This window comes from Syngnathus scovelli, chromosome 8 (assembly GCF_024217435.2).
Source record: "Syngnathus scovelli strain Florida chromosome 8, RoL_Ssco_1.2, whole genome shotgun sequence".
Classification (NCBI taxonomy): Eukaryota; Metazoa; Chordata; class Actinopteri; order Syngnathiformes; family Syngnathidae; genus Syngnathus; species Syngnathus scovelli.
The window spans coordinates 7,955,882-7,963,100 of record NC_090854.1 but is presented as its reverse complement, the minus strand read 5'-3'; the positions used below and the strand labels follow the sequence as shown (position 1 = coordinate 7,963,100).

At 44.7% G+C, this 7,219-nt stretch overlaps 1 long non-coding RNA gene across 2 annotated transcripts; it reads right to left on the bottom strand.

Moving 5' to 3' along the window:
- Positions 1-1,237: 1,237 nt before the first annotated feature.
- LOC125973588 (uncharacterized) lies at positions 1,238-6,193 on the bottom strand. Of its 2 annotated transcripts, XR_007483219.2 has the most exons (8): positions 5,873-6,193; positions 5,631-5,790; positions 5,343-5,458; positions 4,302-4,409; positions 4,106-4,216; positions 2,740-2,849; positions 2,047-2,422; positions 1,238-1,375 (listed from the first exon to the last, which is right to left on the bottom strand). It is a non-coding gene; the product is annotated as an uncharacterized lncRNA (long non-coding RNA). The 2 variants fall into 2 exon arrangements; XR_007483220.2 differs by lacking the exon at positions 4,302-4,409.
- Positions 6,194-7,219: the final 1,026 nt, after the last annotated feature.

Here is a 7,219-nt window from a genome sequence, read left to right as displayed (position 1 = left end):
TTTAATTTCAATTAAAACCCTAACTCTTGCACATCAACGTGCTAGTTACCTTGTTTGAGTTAGTAAAGGCTTCAATGGTTAGTACCTTGCACTTGCACTTGGGCGATGTTGATTCAATCCCTGCCATGGGCTACAGTGAAAATTTATTGCGGACCATTATCTTTAAAACCAAACTCTAGGTTTGTAGAAAAAAGGCCTTAAGATACATGGTCAACCTTTACTTGGTTATTTTTACCAGGTCGGGAGTATTGCGACACCACTGCCATCACTCTCCTTGTGTTTCTGAGCATTTGGACAGGCCAATTCCCCAACGAGCATCAAAGCATCCCAAAAGCACACAATACATTCAGCAGTGATGGATGCTGCCGTGTGACTTGCTTCAACGGGCCTTCACTTTGAGTGTCTATCAATATTGAACACGTGGGCTCGCTCCTTTGACCTTATTGACCAAACGGAATCGGAAATGTCCTATATGGAAAGAGTTAATGTTTCCTTGGGCAGACATGTTTCCGATTCAATTAGTTTTAATGAAGCCAGTGCTCAGTGCTCAGTGGAGCGAGAAAGGGGGGGGGGGGGGGGGGGACAGGCTTAAATGCCTGATAGTAATAGAAGACATATTAAGAAGGACGCACGGTGCGTGTTCCCTAAGTGGCGAAAAATAGCGGGTAGGGGCCGGTGGCTCAGGAAGCAGCAAATCGCGGGACGTCAAATGATGCGTTCGTTCCCCGGGGCCGACCTCGGGGTTGCTGACAAGTAAACGTAACATTAATCTGCTTTAAATGACACACGTTGGCCGGCTTTATCCTTATTTAATCACTTCACAGCACACTGGGCAACGATATTTGATCTTTGGCTAGCTAGCTAGATTAGATAGGGACTGTAGCTAGCTAGCTAGCTAGCTAGCTATAGATATAGCAAGCTGGTTAGCTACACGGACAGATAGATGAATGATGGATAGATAGATAGATGAGAGCTAGATAGATGCTAGATAGGTAGATAGAAGGCTCCCACAGATGCGACCTGATTCTGATAGTGGTGCCGCATAGCATTCCTGCGCCATGATGCAACAGAGGAAAATGTCAACACGCTCGCATGCGCGCTCGCCGCAATACGCCCTCAGTGGCTGTTACACTTTGTAAGTGGAACATATTAAACACAGCCATGTGCATGTCTTGTAGACAAATCATGTGTTGTGTGGAAAGCTGCCTTATACAACAACAATTTGTTTTAAAGAATGGTTGAGTATTATTAAATTATTTATCATCAAAACATACAGTAATGACAAAATAAAATTAAAAAAAATATATGAAATGTTTTTTGTCACACATCTGAATGGACATTGCGTTGCTCCTTCTGGTGTGCACGCCTTGGCCACCTGGGGGCAGTATAATAAAAACAGACAATCACAATCACAAAGAAGAACTTCATAGCTAAGCAAGCTGCAGTAGTCTTTTTGCACTTCATTCTCACAAAATCGCATGAAATAAAAAAACAGTTTCCAAGAATGAGAACTTGTTTGAATTCATTTTGTTGTTGGCTGTCAAAGTCAACGAGTTTGCCACTTTTGCAGACACACTGGAAGGTAAACAAGCTTAAAAATACACCGGCGCTGTCGGCCACATTTGCAAGGTCGCCGCACTTGTTTACTTGTCTTCCTTCGTCTTTTTATCTTCGCACTGCCTCAGCGCCAAGCCAAAGTGGCGGCTGGCGTGTACAACGCCAAGTTGAGAGGATTTAACAAAGCCAAGCCACCTACAGGAGATGCAGTGTCGGGTTCCTTCAAGGTCAGCGTGCCACTGAACCAGCACACAGATGTAAATTGAAGCCAGTTCATGCATGCAATGTGTTGCTATAGTTGATCAAAGTTTACAAAGCGAATTTACGTGTTAAAAATATTTTAAGAATAATAAAACAAATGAAGACATCAAACACTTTGGTCAAGTCAAGAAGGATATTAAAGGCCATGCACTTGAAAAGATCAACAACCTGCGAGTGTTGGAAGCAGGAAAGTGGATTGGGGAGGGGGTAAAAAAAATAAAATAAAACCTGGCGGAGGAAGAAGGTCGTTCTCCTCGTTCGTTGACAGAGAGTTCTCCGAGTGAAAGAGATTCATCTCCACCAGGACTCAAGGTCAGCCAAGCTCGTCATCCTAGAAGCACTCGAGAAATATGGAGTGAAGAGTGGAGCTCGTCTTCTCAAAAAAAAAAAAAAAAAAAAAAAAGCAGCAGGAGTGTCTGAGTGAAGAGAATCAGTGACCTTCAAACAAGCTCTCCATCCATATCGAGTAGGCCAAGACATGCACAATCCATCAAAAATGCACATGAACTTTCCCTCTTCAAATAGTTCCCGCTTGAATAGCAGTCAATGGATCAGCCATGAATATTGCATGCACTGCATTGCGGGCCATCCGATTGGATTCTCGCTGGAAAAGAAAAATAAATCGCATGCATGAGAAGAGCACATTTGATTTTATTTCAATAGAAAATGCACAAAAAAAGAATGCGATAATAGATTCTGATCAAAGAACCCTACTATGAAAATCTAACCCTAGTTTGGAACCCTAATTCAAAACTCTAACCCTAGATTGAAACCCTACTTCAAAACCCTAACCCTAGTTTCTAACCCTACTTCAAAACCCTAACCCTGATATGAAAATGTAAGCCGGCAGAAATAACTTTTTATATTTTTAATTAATTTATTTTTCATGAATGGGCGATGGGCCCATGAATTCATACTCACTCAATGATGTCACAGCTGTTCTTCTGCGTGTTAATTCCCAGCCGTCCTTTGAGTGCACGGCTCCCCCGGTGGCGAGTGCAGGTCAGCGGCCGGTGCGGCGTAGCATGAAACTACCAAATAGAAAAAGGCACCTTGTGGCACTTGGCTTGCACCTCAACTAGTCAAGCCTGCTCGACAACCTCCAAGCCAAAAATTCTTATTTTTATTATTTTAATAAATCAAACGTTTTTTTGTTTTTTTTAAAGAAGGGTTTTGCGGCTCTTTTGTTTTCCGTACTAGACGGCCGAAATGGCTCTCTAAGTATATTTAAGCTCGCCGACCTCCGGAAGAAGCGTGGCTGCGCATGAGCACGACAGCCGAGGCTGCCGAGGCCATCACACCGCCATCAGACGAGGGAAATAAGTTCCATTATCACAAAAGGCTGGCCACATTAGACAGACAGTCGGGAGTCGTCTCCAAAGCCGCCAGGGAGGAGGCAAGACAAGAGGTCACAATTATCCCCCTCCAAGCCGTGCGCTCCTCAAGGGCCTTAATATATTCTGCCACTTCCTGTACGGCGCCAGAAAGGGAGGGGCAGGGATTCTAATTAAAGTGTGCCGGTGGAATTTTGACACACGAGAGATCAATATTTAGTGCGATAATCAGCAATTCCTGACGCTTTTGATGGCGCCGGCTTGTTGTCAGGTGAGCGGGAAGGCAGGCGGGAAAAGCCACAAAACTCCCGACGTCCATGAATCAAAGCTCCACGGCGCTTTGCTCTCCATCTTCATTTATCCCGCTAAAGAAAAGATGTGAAGTGTGTCAGGATGCTTGGTGGTAGGGTGGAGGGGCGGGTTACACGGGGAAGGAAGACAAATGCCAAAGGTGAGATCTGCCAGATGAGGAGGAATCGCAGCTGCCACCAGAGCAAAATGATTGCAAGGTACGCAGACGTCGTCGAGTTGCTGCTCGTTTTTATTCCGCTCGGCAGCTCCATTGCGTCAGCTCTGATAAACACGTAGCTTGCTAGCTGCGCCGAGTTTACCAACAAGGCCGGGATTGATTAAACTCAAATCTAAGCCCCATCTTATTTTGCAGTCTGCACAAAGAAGCAATCAACCAGGTGATGTCTCACAGCCAATCAGAACGCTCATGACAATATCGAAACAGATTTTCCATCCCACACGGATGGAGAGCGACACGAACACCGTGTTGCATTCCAGCGTGAGAGGCCGAGGGGGCGGGGTGACCGTGTTGCGGGGCGGGCGGGGGTCTCGTGAGGGGGCACTCGGGTCCGGTGTGTCTTGTCTCCCTCCCGGTGTCAGGCCGTCTTCTTGTTCTGGCGTGTCATTGACACGCACACGCACGCACATGGGTGGGTACTTACCATCCCAAGTTGATCCAATTAACGTGGGTCCCACTGCGCTTGTCCGTCGCGGCCCGACTGATAGGGAGCGGTCGCGAGGGGAAAGTCACGGCAACCGCCTCATGCCGAGCCCTAAAGGTGGATAACAAAGGCTTTTGTGAACGGGGGGCTGGTTTTAGTGCGCATCAATTAACGGCTATTAATCCGCTAGCATTACTGGCGTGGTTTCAGACGACCGAGTGTTGGCTTTCATTGGGCCGCCATGCCATCCCGTACTGGTCGCCAGTTAATCGCATCGGCAAATGGTGACTGGGCCGCCGTCGAGCTGAAATATGAAATGAAATATTTCCCGCAATAAGAAAGCCAAGAGGGGCATTAGGACATGAGGATGGCTTTGTCCAGCGGCGGAGCAAAGGTCTTTTGACTCTTTAACCGAATTCTTGAGTGACAAATTCAATTGGCGTGGGTGGTCCGAGACCCTGGATGCCATATGTGTATTTTGATTCAATTTGTCCGGCAAATACATGCAGATACACGTTGTTTACCTGGTTACGTCCCACGAGAAAAATCAATATTTACTTACGCTCTTTGTCATTCCTAAGTGCATCGCCAAATAGGAAGATGTGCCTTCAATTGAATTGAGTCAAACGGCACAGATTGTTAATTTGGCCTTGTGAAGCTTTTGCAACATTTTCCAATGGCTTATTTTGCTCCTTGATGACTCGGGTTTGGGCAGAGCACAATTTATAAATATAAAGATTGGATTTAGAAAGGTCACTCTCCAAACAAGTCATAATAAATCATCGACGAGAACTTTGTTTTGCTTTTGAAGAGCGTCATTTTAGGTACGCACCGATAGGCACAACCGTGAGACGGCGCGCTGAGCTTTGAGGCGATTGCGGGTGACGATCAGGTGGAAAAAGTTTTGACGCGCGCTCGCTCGGCTTGCTTTGTTCAAGGCTGCCGAGTGCTGGAAAAAGAAAACAGCGGCGTGTTGTTGCTTTGCTGTCGCTGTCAGTCACTGGCCGGGCGGCGTTTCGACAGCCAACGCTGCTGCCAGCTCGCTCGCTCTCGCCTTTTAAACAAGAATTTGCTTGAGAGACACTTTAACACCGAGTGCCACTCACAGCCTAGATCGGGAGGAGAGGGGGGGATGCAACTAGAGAATTTGAGGGAATTCTCACAAGACATGGCCATGGATGCATATTGTAATTTGCATTTTTTAAAATAATAATTCATTTCCATATCTGGGTTGTACCTGATGTAGAACATTTCAGAAGTGCTCTTTGGGGGGGAAAGGGCAGTTTGCGCTGTTGTGGGCGTGAACACAGCTGACCTTTTTTGCTGACCAATTAAAGCGGCTCACCTCAGCACCTTGAAATGTAGATTTTCAAAATTATAGTTTATGGGAATCAACGTAACAACAAAAGATAAATTTGAACACAAAAACCAAAAAATTTAAATAAAAAAAAACTTGTATTTCTTTTATATACTTTTATATATAACTTTTATCAGAAAATGTGTATGAAAATTATGATTTACTTACTTTATCACACATTTTTTGCTGGCTTTCCCATCTCCCTCCTTCTCCTCAAGCTTCACTTGGATCGCCAAAGAGCAATTTTGCAGAAGGAGAAAAATGCTGGCTCGTGGCCTGAGCCGAAGGTTTACGGTGAAGGGTCTCCGATCCCACCCCCCTTCTAGTACTGTAAAGTGGAGCAAAAAGGAATGTGGACAGCAGATTCATCAGCATTACTTGAATGGAGGAGTCGGCTCATATGGCATTACACAGCTGACAGGGAAGATGAATCTGGGCGAGCGAGCGAGTGAGCGCATCCGGGCTCCTCATAGAGCTTCACTCACGGCTGCCCGCTAAGGACTGAAGGATGGGATGGAGGGCGCCCAGATAACACATCACGCCTCGTCGACAGGCTGCGCCGCGTTCAGGCCGAGTGTGCGGGACAATGTTGTGTTAGCTGCCAGAGTGGCGTTGACGTCGCTGACAAAGCTCGGCTGCGTCGGGCCACTCACTCACACTTTGCTCGGCCATCTGTCAGCGGCCTCAAACACTTTGACGCTGACAGCTTTTCACTCCTGTGAAAAATTGACAGTAACTGGCTGAAAGGAAGGAGGGAAAAAAAAGGGATTTTAATCCTTTGACAGCAACAAATTGCATTTGATATATTCAATGGACGAATAAACATTGAGATTTTTCTTGTCATGAATGAATAGCGAGGGAAAATATGACCATGGAACTGGGTTTAAAAAAAGTTATTTCCTGGGGACACAAATCGCACTAATTTGATGCAATGTCCCATACACTGAAAAAAATCGGGTGGTGATTTATTTCGTCAAATGGTTGCACTAAATAAAGTCATTTGGATCCAGATTCCTTTTTTTTAAGTAGGCAAAACATCTACTTTAAGAAATAAATAAAAGTGACAAAATAAATATAATATATATTTATATAATCAATAAAATATATAATTTTTCATATATATTACATGTATAATATATATATATATATATATATAATAAATAAAAGGCAATTTTTCATAGGATGTAAAATAAAAACATCTATATTGAAATAATTATAAAATCCGTTAAAAATATTCTACCAATGAGTTTGAGCTGAAATCTATTGCAAAGACATCCAACATTATTATTTTCTTAGAAAGGAAGAAAGGAAGAAAAGGACACACACACACGCGCGCACGCACGCACGCACGCACACACACACACACGCGCACACACACACACACACACACACGCGCACACACACACACACACACACACACGCACACACACACACACACACACACACACACGCACACACACACACACACACACACGTGCACGCACGCACAGAGCCGGGAAAGCATCCCTCTTTAAGCGAAGAGCCTTATAATTTGCAATAATGGCACAGCAATAGCTCTCAGAGAGAAAATTACAGGAAAAAGCTGATCTGACATATCCTTAACTGGCAGAAACACATCCCTTGTAGACAGAAGTCTTGTTTACTTGGTAAAATGGCATCAATTAGGAGCAGATGGCAAAATTAGCATATTCTCTTAATGGACTGGCCTTTCTTGTGCGCCGTTCGCCAACTGATTGCATGGAAGGGACATGTTAAGG